General features: G+C 37.9%; 1 long non-coding RNA gene across 1 annotated transcript; it reads right to left on the bottom strand.

The window, feature by feature from the left end:
- Positions 1-8333: 8333 nt before the first annotated feature.
- LOC118601657 lies at positions 8334-10518 on the bottom strand. Its single transcript, XR_004950479.1, has 2 exons — positions 9548-10518; positions 8334-8577 (listed from the first exon to the last, which is right to left on the bottom strand). It is a non-coding gene; the product is annotated as an uncharacterized LOC118601657 (long non-coding RNA).
- Positions 10519-10881: the final 363 nt, after the last annotated feature.

Below are 10881 nucleotides of genomic sequence, written 5' to 3'. Positions count from 1 at the left end.
AGCAATTATTCCTTAATTGCTAACAGGTGAAGTTTGGGCCATCAAATATAATGACAGCACATATGGACAGGTCTCACCTTATGTTTTCCCTTTGTGTCCTCTAGAATATTCAGCACAGTGTTGAGGAAACATTAGGTGCTCCATGTATACTCATTGGGGAATGAAATTTGGAATTAATCAAACTTAGCTGTAAAAATCTTCGGTTTCAAATTTGTAATGCACTCAATTTTATAATTTTATTTAAATAATGTTCTAAAGCAATCTGAATGTGTAAGAGTAAGAGCTGAGTTACATGACAAATGGCACATCCATACAATGGAATACTATGCAGCCATTTTAAAAGTGTTCTTGAAGAAACATTATAATGTTGAATGCTTTGCAATATGTTGGTAAATAGTGGCAATGTAGATGGACCTAAGGGTATTATGTTAAGTGAAATAAATCATTCATAGAAAGACAAATACAGTATGGTTTCACTTATATGTGGAATCTACAAAAAAAATAAATAAAACAAACAAACAAACCAAAATTAATTAAAACAGACTCATAGAAACAGAGACCAAAGGGATGATTTCTAGAGAAGAAGGGGCTCAGGATGGGTGAATAAAGTAAAAGGGAATATAATCAATAATATTTAATAAGTCTGCATGGTGACAGATGATTATTGAAATTAGTGGGGTGATCACATTATAAGATAAAATAATGTCTACTCATTGATTCATATACCTGAAACTAATATAACTAATATAATATTTTACACCAACTATACTTAAATTAAAAAAAAAACTTTTAAAATGTTATAAAAAGTATATGTGAACTAATCCCAATTTGGAAATGAAAAATCCCATATTAACAGGATATTAAAAAATACTGAGCATAAAGAAAAAGATTGATAAATTGGACTTTACACATAACTTCTATTCATCAAAAGATACCTTTAACAGAGTATAAAGACAAACTTGACAAGGAACTCAATCTAGAATGTATGAAAGAATTCCCATTGAAAAAGATATGACCTTTTAAAAGATGGGCAAAAGGCTTGAGCCTGTGCAAAGATCTCCAAATGGTCAATATAAAAATGAAAAGGTGCCCAATATTATTAGTCATGAGAGAGATGCAAATAAAAACCAGAATACAAATAAACCTTATGCAAATAAAAACCATAATGAGACCAGACAACTAAAGTTAAAAAAAAAACAAAATTTTAATTAAAAAAAAAAAAGAACTGATTATATCAAGTGTTGACAAGTTTATGGAGCAACTAGAGTGTTAGAACATTACTAAAGGTAATGTAAATTGAAACCATCAGTTTGGAAATCCTTTTTTTTTTTTTCTGGAGAATTTCCAAAGATCTCATACTTGTTACAGTCTGGCCACAGATGTAGGCTTGAATTTCCCTTTACTCTTTTTCTGGAACTTCCCTTTGTTCTCTCATGATGGACCTCTGGTTTCTTCAATTCAATTATTTTTGTTATTTTTTTTGTTCATTTTCTATTTTTGCTGGTTCATATATTCTTTGATACTTTCCTAAGAAAGGGTGGATAAAAGTGAAATTTTTGATGCCTCATAATTGTTTAGCATTTCTCTGTCATCTTCTAGTGTCTAACATTGTTATTGATAAAGCTGGAGCCATCTTGATTCTTCTTCCACTGAACATAAATTTGAAAGAAATAACTACCACAAGCTTTAAGATATTTTTTCTCCCTAGTGTTCTAGAAATTTTAAATGATTTGCCTTTATACCTACTCACCTCTGTTCTCACTGTAATTGACTTCCTGAGACACATACCTTTCCATCTAAAACTCACATCCTTCAGTTCTGTATAATTTTCTCCTTTTCCACCACACACCCCTGTTTTTCCTTTCTGAATTACAGGTGGCTGTTGAACATCCTGAATAATTTCTTATTGTTTTCCTTCAATTTTCCATTTGTGTGCTTCTTTTTGTTCTACTTATAGATTTCCTTGACTTTATCATCCCATCCTTACTGAAATTTTTATTTTGACTATTATATTTTTAACTTTTATGAGCTCTTCCTTATTATTTGATTATATCCTTTATTACATGTTTGATTTTTAAAAATATTTCTTTATTTTTTAATTACAGTTGACACACAATATTGTATTAATTTTACATGTACAACAAAGTGGTTAAACATTTATATAACTTAAAAAGCAATCACCTCAATAAATTTAGTACCCATCTGACATCATACATATTTATTATAATATTATTGACTATATTCCTTATGCTATACTTTACATCTCCATGACTATTTTGTAACTACCAATTTGTACTTATTAATCCCCTCCCCCCTTTTCATCCATCCCTCTAACCTCCCTCCCATCTGACAATCATCAAAATGTTCTCTGTATCAATGAATTTGTTTCTGTCTGTTCGTGTATTTTGTTCTTTAGATTCCACATATAAGTGAAGTTATGGCATTTGTCTTTGTCTGACTTACTTTACTCAGCATAATATTCTTTAGGTATATCCATGTTGTTGTAGATGTCAAGATTGCATTCTTTTTTCAGCTAAGTAAGTATTCCACCGCATATATGTACCACCTCTTTTTCATTCATTTGTCCCTTGATGGACATCCAAGTTGCCTCCATATCTTGGCTATTGTAAATAATGCTGTGATGAAAATATGGATGCACATGTCCCTTCCAAGTAGTGTCTTGAGTTTGTTTCTTCAGATAAATACTCAGAAATGGGATTACTGGGCCCTTCTTTGTCTTTTGTTATAGCCTTTGTTTTAAAGTCCTTTGTTTGTTTCTGTTTTCATGAAATACCTTATGCCATCCTTTTACTTTTAGTTTTTCTTTGTGCTGTGTCTCTCAATATGAAGTGAGGGTTTTTTTTTTTTATAAGTAGATTATGTAAGTGTTTTTTATCCATTTGGCCATCCTTTGTCTTCTGATGGGAGCATTTAACCCGCTTACATGTAATTGTTGACAGTGAAGTATTTATTTTCATTTTATCATTCACATTTTTTATACTTTTTTTCTTGTCTTCTTAAAGAAGCGCCTCCAGCATTTCCTGTAATACTGGCTTGGTGGTGATAAACTCCAGCTTTTTCTTGTTTGGGAAGCTCTTTGTCTGCCTTTCAATGCTAAATGATAGCTTTGTTGGGTAATCTTGGTTGTAGGTCCTTTCTTTTCACCACTTTGAATATTTCATGCCAATTCCTTCTGGCCTGCAAAGTTTTTATTAAGAATCAGCTGACAGTCTTATTGGGAACCGCTTTGTATGTATCTAACTGTGTTTCTCCTGCTTCTTTTTAGATTCTCTCTTTGTCTTTAACCTTTGACATTTTAATTATGATGTGTCTTGGTGTGGGCCTCTTTGGGATCATCTTGTTTGGGACCCTGCGCTTCTTGAGCTTGCATGTCTATTTTCTTCACCAGGTTTTTGGTCATTATTTCTTCAAATAGGTTTTTAATTCATTGTTCTCTCTCTTCTTTTGGTACCCCTATGATGCAAATGTTATTCTTGATGTCATCCTCAATCTCCTTAAACTATCCTCATTTTGGGGGGGGGGATTCTTTTTTCTTGTTGCTCTGCTGGTTGGGTGTTTTCTGCTACCTTATCTTCTAAATTCTAATTTAATTCTCTGCTTTATGTAACCTACTGTTGATTTCCTCTAATGTATTCTATATTTCTAACAGTTCTTTATATTTTTTATCTGCTTTTTCATGTTTTATATCTCTTTGATGAAGTTCTCACTGAGCTCATTGAGCATCCTTATAACCAGTGTTTTGAACACTGCATCTGGTAGATCATTTATCCCATTTTGTTTAGTTCTTTTTCTAGAACTTTATTCTTATCTTTCATTTGGGACATGTTTCATTGTCTCCCCATTTTGGCTGCCTCCCTGTGTTTATTTCTCTATATTAGGTAGGGCTGCTATGTCTCCTGGTCTTAGTAGAGTGGCCTTATGTAATGGGTGTCTTGTGAGGCCCAGCGGCACACTCTCCCTCATCACTGGAGCCAGGGGCTCCAGGTGTGTCCCTTGTATGGGTTGTGCATGCCCTCTTGTTGTAGTTGAGCCTTGATTGCTGTTGGCACACCAGTAGGAGGGATTGATTCTTAGGCTGATTACTTGTGAGGACTGGTTGTGACTATAGTGGAGGAGCCGTTGTGCAGTAGCTGATCCTACAGAGCAGTAATTGTTTTAGTAGGGCTCTGATACCTGCCCAGTCTGTCCTTTGGGTGTGTCATTTGTGGAGGTAGATGGGTGATACTCTAGTGTGGTCTAAAGCTGCCAGCAGGTGTGTTGGTTCTGGGGCCTCTTGGGAAGGGCTCTGTTTCCAACCAAGATCAGCTGCTGTCTATGCCCTGTCCATGCTTACTTGGTATGAGCTACAAAGTGATCTGCAGATGATTGCCTCTTGTGTTGAATTTGAAGGTGCCTGGGAGAGGCTAACCTGGGAATCGAGGCCAGCTGCCAATAGTAATGGGCTTGGGGCTGCTTAGCAAGGGTTATGAGACACACTTAGGCCAGATGCTGCTTGTTTGGGGTTTGTGAATCTTTAAGAAATTTTAGGAAAGTCCACAGCATGAGCCAAGATAGTCTGTTTTTATGTAAAATCCACTGGAATTACCTTTGGTGGGCCCACAAGTTGTGTGGGGAAGGGTCTCGGGGAATCACCAGGACAGGGTGACCAGTGTTAGCCAGGTCACTGGAGACTCAGATATTGGTGGCTGCCTGCATCAGCATGCTGATGGGGGGTGGTGGGACGATTCAACAAAGAAACAATGGTTTTGCCAGCACTTCTATCTGGGAGAGGTGATCCTCTAGCCCTCGCCCTAAAGCTGGACAATTCAGATCCTCCCTGTACATCCCTGGCACCTTTCGAGCTACTGACCCAGCACTAGAGCTCAGTGTGAGTTAGTCCATCAGCAAGTTAGTTTGTGTGTGGGCCCTTTGAGAGAAATGCCTGGCACTCCAGCCACCCTTTGTCTGACTTAGCCACAATCTTCTCTCATTTTCATAGCCAGAGATTATGGAGACTTCTCTTCCCAGTACTGGAATTGAGCTGGGGATCCTGGTGCAGGATGGGACCCCATACTCCTCTAGGAGGACTTCTGCAGCTGAGATACCCCTCCTGATTTTTAACCACTATGCATGGGTGTAGGACCAACCTGTTTTGCATCTTCACTCCTCCTACCAGTCTCAATATGGCCTCTCTTCTCTATATCCTTAGTTGTAAGACTTCTTTTCAGCTAGACTTCAGGTGTTTCTCCATAATGGTTGTTCTGTAGTTCAGTTGTAATTTTGAAGTAATTGTGAAAGGTGAGCATGTTTACCTACTTTCCCATCTTGACTTGTACTCTCCAGGTTTGATTTTTTTAATGGATACAATAGCTTCTTTTTCTCCTGGAAGAAATAAATGTTTCAGTGTTTTCTTCTGCTCTCTTCATGATTTCATTGATCTACGTTCCTTTAGTCTAAAAAATGGTATTCCCTACTTTCTGAAAGTTTGCTTTTCACCACTTTATTTTTATGAACTGCATTAGTATAGCTACCCATAAGCAATGTGGGTTTAACTGTGTGGGTCCATTTACATGCGAAGTTTTTTCACTAAATTCGGTTGACTCTTTGCATCTGTGAGTTTCGCATTGTGGATGCAAACAACTATAGATCAAAAACAGTATTTTTAAATTCCTAACCACAGGTTCCTAAATGGTGATTCCCAGCTGCTGATCAAAAATACTGTTTCAATCTGAGGTTGGTTGAATCCACAAATGTAAAGGGTTGACTGTAGAGTCAAAAGATGTATGTGGATTTTTGACTGAACGTTAGGCGCCCCTAACTTTCACACTGTTCAAGTGTCACCTGTACCTGTTTTCACTAATTGAAAGAAATTCTAAGAGGAATTTCATTGCCACACATACACACACACAAAAAGCAAAACAAAAATCATGTGTCTGTTTTGCAGCATGCTGTCACAGAGGCAGCTCACTTTGGTAAGTGAAATTACACCGTACATACATTATTTCTAGTTTATATAGGTTCTGTACTTATTTTATTTCTGCTTTTACTATATGTTAGTGTTGTTTTTGGTTTTGTGTGTTATTTGGTATGATTTTGTAGGTTATTTTGAGGGTCTTGGAAAGCTCAGAATTTTTTCATATCAATTAATGGTAATTGCTTCTTTGCTTTACGCCACTTCGACTAACAAAAGGTTTCACAGGAATGCTCTACTTTCAGTTAGTGAAGGAATCCTGTGTTTGTTTTGGGGGTCACATTCATATTGAAGTATTTTCTCAATATTGGTGATCCTTGGCCTCTGTTCCTATTTTAGAGGGAAGAATTATAATGTGTGAAATCTCTCAGTATATGAGTAGTGTATGTCACCTAGTGGCTTCTCTGTAGGAGACAAATGCCAGATTTTAATAAAACAGTGTCCTAAAATGATTTCCAGGAAGAATAGTAAGCTGCTCAATACCAAAAATTCACAAATATTGAAAATTTTGTTCATAAAAAGAATGATTGGATAGATACAGAAAGCAATTATTATATTCCAGAATCTTGTTTAACTGCACACTACAGAAAATAGTTTAAGTTATAAATCCTCAGCAAAGCACCTCCACAGTTTATATAACACAGTACAATAGCTCTCTTAGTTCTGAACAGGTAAACAGAGCTCTTTTTAAAGCAATTGTTAAGAAAATTAATCTGACAGAATGTTAAAAACATATTGATGCCTGATGGAAAATTTTGGAAAATATAGAGACAATTCAATTAATATAGTGTACACTTCCTCATGGTTTTCTGTTTTATTTTAACCATCTAACAAAAATTTATATTTAAAAGCATCTTAGCTGCTTAAGAGTTTTGTGGTTTGTCAGGTTTTTCCCTTTTTATCTCATGGTTTAATTTCACCAGTAATTAAAACTGCAGTAAACCAAAAAGAGGTGAATGAAATATTCCTCAAGGCTGTTTTTCCTGTCTTGTTAGTGAAAAATCTTCAACATAGAATATTCTTAAAAGTTTTCCAGGAGATATTGAATTCATTGAGTTACTCAAGGGAATTTAAACTTGTAAATACCATTAAAGCCTCATTAATTTGCTTTCATGTATTTCCCATTAAATCATTTTGTCATAATAGCCTCATTAATTCGTCATCCTTGCTTTTTCCCCTTTTCCTATTCTCTTATCATTGCTTGTTGGTAACTCTAATACATAAAAGTACCTTTAGTCTTGGCTATTTGCTAGCCCCCTGTCTGATTTATGTGGGCAAGAAAGCAGAATGTCATGAATGATGACTGCCTGGCTTCATGCAGGTGGTTGGAGGACAGCTTATTGATTAACGACAGTCTCATTTCAAAGGGAATTACTCGGCTGGTTTTTTACAGCTTGACTCTCTGCCCAGTGAGGTAATGGCAGAAAATTTTTCTTGCCTAAAGACATTTCCTTGTATGTCATACCAGAAAGGAGCTGAGGAATGCGATTTAACTTGTAAGATATAATTTGAAATGGAGAAAGGACAGCCAGAAGACAAATTGAAGTAGCTTAGGGAATTAAGATAAAGTCATCTTGGTTCATGTAGTGCAGAGGCCTTCACTCTTAGTTGCACATTAGAATCACTGGGGGAGCTTTTAAACAAATACCCAAAGGTGGGCTGCATTCCAGACCAATGGAAACAAAGTCTCTGGGAGTGGGGCTTAAGAATATGGATGTTTTAAAGTTCCCCAGGCGATTCTGATACACTGTGAGGGGTGAGGACCACTGATATAATAGGACAAGATACACTGCACAGTGAACAGAAATAATTAAGCTCCCTCTGTCTTCCCAACTCTGGGTCAGACACACCATGGTAGAAGTTGCAAAGACATAGAGGGCATGGCTCCCAGGAGATTTTTTAATCTACCTGAGAGACATGATAAGCACAGTGAAGATAATTTAGAGCAGCATAAGGCAAAGTATAATCAAGTGGATGCTGTGCCTACAGGGGTTCTGGGAAGGGAAGAGCATTGTGTGTGAGGATGGTAAAGATGCTCTCAGAAGTGTGCTTTGGGTGCAGAAATAGTGAGCAGACTGTCCTGGGGCTAAAGTCGAAGGTTGGCCTCCTCTGCCCACATTACTACTCCCCGCCAGGCATTTGACATCAATCTTTACAGTAACTCCTCAGTAAGATACCTTTACAGGTGAAGAAACTGGGCCACAGAGACTTAAGGAATCTGCTCAGTGTCTAGTCTCCTCTTCTGTCAAAGAATTCAGGTTAGGCATCTAGATAAGCTAGCCCTGAGGGACCAAGGAGGAAGGTGAGAACACCTGTTATCTGATGTCAGGTGGGGAGGGTTTGCAGGGTCAACGTGGAGAAGCAGGAGAAAAGTAGCCTTTAATGCAAGAGAACCTGAAGCCTTTGTCAGGAGCCCAGGTGAAGGTGAAGAGGCTCAGAAGTCAAGTCCACCAGAACCAGGGCAGAAGACCAGCAGTTGACTTGACACAACCTTGGAGACAGTACCCTTGCCTACAGCCTGGCATTTTTGAGCTCCTGGAGGCAGGCTTGAGTGTGAAGCAGGAAGTTCTGACATGGCCCTCTTGATACTGCAAATATTTTGTAACCTATAAAAAATTAATATGCAAAAATTAGTAATAAATATGTAAAAATATTATATAGCATTATTTTTAAGCAACATGCACCTCATCCTGCCTCACCCCATACCTGATCCCCAGAACTATAAGGAGGCAAAACAACAGGAAATGTTCTCCAAATCAGTTTTATAATTCATGATATGTCTCACAGATGGGCATTATTAACAATGCACACCATCTGGCAGCTTCCCACTTTAAACCATTACTCTTGCTAAGTAGATGTTAAGCTTTCAGAATCATTATTTACAATTTTTGTGTCCTCTAAATCTCAGTGCCTTAGGTCTGAGCTCTTTCTCATGCTTGACCCCAGGGCCGCCCCCTACTCCAACCAGTAGCAAAATGGCTCAAGCAGGAGGTGAGGGTATTGTGCACATATATTGAAATGAAAATAGATAAGAGTTTAATGATTTACTTTTAGGCTCATGAAAGAATGTAAAAGTAGTCATATTCATGGCATCCAAGAGGCCATGTCCAAATAATGCAAGGCCTTTGTGTGATGTGGTAAGTCCCTTTATAAGGACCCAGGAAAGACAGGAATCTCAGGGAATCAAAGCAAACAAGTGGCACAGATGTAATTCAGTTTAGTTTGTGTGACTCCAAAGCTGAAATCTGCTTTCTACCACATTATACCAGTCTACTCATATACCGTGTACACTGCAAACATCAGCTGTATTAGCAGGGCTAGAATATAGAAGATAAATAATGATTCTTTGTTGGCATCAGATTAAAGCCAAACAAAATGAGGGGACACATTAGATGCTGAAGTAGACCAATTCCTCAGTGATTCACTTGGGAATTTACTCATCTAGATTATTCAAAACTTAACTTTCATTTCTATGATTTGTTTTTTTAATATAGCATTTTAAAACAGGTATTACAGGTACACAACAAAATATTTAAATGATAGGAAAGGATATATAGTGAATAGTAAGTTTCCCACCTTTCTCAGTCAGTATCCTGGTAGAAGATGAAATTCACCTCCAGAAGTTTTAAATTCAGAGATGGCAATGAAGACACCACTTATAGAGAGTGGGAAGAGCCAAGGGGACAAACAAGAGGTGTGAAGGCCCCAGAGACTAGCAATAGCTGAGAAGGAAATGGTGTTAGTGGAGCTCACTGAGATGGCTGTAGACAGATACAGCTGTTTCAGACACTGCACCAAAGCAGGGAGAGAGCATGAAAAAAATCTCTCAGGATTTCTCCCTTCCCACCCTCAGAACTTCTGCTGGTGCCTCCCATTGGCCAAACCCAAGAGGAAGTCAACCACCAAAATACATAGGGTCACAAAGGCTGTGGAGGACTGACTCCTTCTAGGGAGCAGAAAAAGGAAAATGATCTGGGATGGTATCAGGTTTGGGGAGGGACTCAGAGAACAATCAACCCCTAGCCCTCAGCCAGCTGAGGCAATAATTGTTGGCATTTTCTTTAGAATAATCCGGAAACAGTCTATGTACATATAAGCTGCAAGTGTATATGTCAATCCATTTTTTATATAAAAAGTGGTGAACTCTTCTCTTGCTTCCCTCACCTTTGTTTTTAGTCACTAAACAGTATATCTTAAACTCTAGGCCCTTCCAGTATCCATAGAACTACTTATTGTTGGAGACTAGAAATTCTAAAAGTGTGTTCCCAGGCAGGCAACAACAACATAATTAGAAACTTGTAGGAAATGCAAATAAGTTAGAAACTCTGGGATTAAAGCCCAGAAATTTGTGTCTTATCAAGTTCTCAGGCTCATTCTGATGCACACCGAAGTTGAAGAGCCAGCATTCTAGACTTTCTGAATGAGGCCAGGGTGCCGCCTGATCAAGGCTGCCCGGTGCTCATATGCTGTGCGAGGAATCAGTGGAATGAGAACCATGTCAGGCTCTCACGGCCGTGTCCTTCCAATGTACCTACTGGTTAGAGAAACAACGAGTGACGAGTATTAATTATCTGATATCAGCTTTCAGTGCAAACCAGAACCCCAAAACAGTATGAAAAGTAGAGGGTCACTCTCTTCCTCCTTACACATTCCCCCTTTCTCTCTGTCTTTTTGTATATTTAGTTCTTTGGACGCAGACACTGTGTTTTAATATGCTTGGTTGAACATGTGATGCAATACAAGCTAAATATAATTGTGAAGACGCACAACCACCACATGGTTAGGGTTGGCATCTGCTTGGAAACCACAAGTATGAGACTTGCTACCCTCCCTACTTCCTCAGGGCACTGACTCCCTCAGGAGGGCCCTGTCTGGCATTGCTCAGCAGTTGTTTAATGTGGCTCAGATAC

This window comes from Rousettus aegyptiacus, unplaced genomic scaffold (assembly GCF_014176215.1).
Source record: "Rousettus aegyptiacus isolate mRouAeg1 unplaced genomic scaffold, mRouAeg1.p scaffold_m13_p_4, whole genome shotgun sequence".
Lineage (NCBI taxonomy): Eukaryota > Metazoa > Chordata > Mammalia > Chiroptera > Pteropodidae > Rousettus > Rousettus aegyptiacus.
Note: the sequence above shows the minus strand (reverse complement) of the source record. Positions and strands in the feature narration are given on the sequence as shown.